Here is a 1,689-nt window from a genome sequence, read left to right as displayed (position 1 = left end):
CTACACCTTGGGTTTTGTCTGGTGTGGAGTTAATTGTTGCTACCAGAGGACATGGAACAGAAACCATCTGAAGGATTATTAATATCCGTTATTAATATCCCAAGCTGCATTCAGGTTCTGTCTCTTCATGGCTGTGTTTCTGCGAGGACTGTCTCATTCTAACTATCAAATATGACACAGGAGAAACATCGACAAGATTTCAGACACATTAGCAAGCAGCTTTCATTGAAGAGTGACAAAAAATGCTGTTACAGCCTATTACAGTGCTGAGGATGTATTACACTTTTCTCCTCAGAGTATTAGTGATGCTCCATAATAATTTATTGTATTCRATTGTAGATTTTTAAGGCAGAATTGGATCTTGGAAAAGCTTGAATAGTGCAACAAAAAAAAAACCATACAAATGTAAAGGTTACTGCCCAGAGATGGATTGAGGCCCCTAACCTCACTTGCCAAACAGAACATCCCTCGCTGCTGGTGGTACCGCATGGAGTGAACTTCCTGTTGCGTTTCTGGGCTAAATCTGTCTCTGCACCAGGAGCCAAGGCCTAATCACCAGCTCTCCTTCAAATCTGGGCGAGGTACTTTGTTTGTGTGGCTGTCAAGATAAAGATGCATAAATTGCTTTTAGTCAGACTTATTTTTTACAGGTTAATAACAGAGCTGAAGCTTGGACAGAGCTGAGGTCCATCTTTTTTTCCCCCAAATTTAAACMTTAGTGATCTACCAAAAAGTCAAGTGGGAACCAAACATAATCAGGTTTTTTGGATAAATTCACTAAACTGTGCTAGGGTGTTTATTTATWTTTGCCTGTTTTACCTTTTTAACTGCTTTACATCTGCACCACAATGCAGATGAACCAAATGCATTCATAGACGGACTCAGAGACGCCAAACCATTTTGTCTGAGCAAGTGCAAAGTGATTGCATCTCCAAGTCTTAATAGTCATGTTTGCTTGTATTTAGTGCACTCTGTTGAAAATATGGTGCAGATACGAAGCAGACAGGATGTGAAAAACATGCAAAAATGGAGCGAAATGCATTGCTTCCTGGAACTGTGTTGGGRGTGGGGGGACAATTTTAGTGTAAAAATGGATGATGGCGCCGGACTTGAATGTCGGACATGTTTTCGACGCACAAAACATGTTTGTTGAGAACGCACCTTTAGAAGCACTGGACTGAGAAGTAGTTTATATGATGAGCTCAGCAGTTTCATCTGACTGTTAGCTACTTGCTGCTGCCGCTAGTCTGGAGGAACTCGGTGTGGGAGGGGAGAGATGGTATAAAGCAAAATTGACTTTTAGGAGCTTTACATCATGCCATAATGTTATTCCCTCATCAAAAACATACCAGGAGTGTTGCTTTGACAACCCTCACCATCCTCTTCCTCGAGWCAGAGTGTCTTCAGTTAGAGGTTTCTTCAAATTCACTGTAATACAGACTGCTACAAGAGATCTTTCCTGCCGACAGCCATCACGAGCTACAACTCTGAAGAATTTTAATACATGATTTACAGCACTTCATTTCTCATTGACATTAATACATTATTTTTGAATTGAATTTGATTATGCATTTATACATATATATACATTTACAAAAGAATATAGTTTTTATTTCTTTTATATATTTATATTTTAAATGTCAAGCAAAGTGGAACTGAGGTCAAATTCCTCAAAAACTTGAATAAAGC

This window comes from Poecilia reticulata, linkage group LG6 (assembly GCF_000633615.1).
Source record: "Poecilia reticulata strain Guanapo linkage group LG6, Guppy_female_1.0+MT, whole genome shotgun sequence".
In the NCBI taxonomy this organism is placed as follows: Eukaryota; Metazoa; Chordata; class Actinopteri; order Cyprinodontiformes; family Poeciliidae; genus Poecilia; species Poecilia reticulata.
This window is presented reverse-complemented; position numbering follows the sequence as displayed.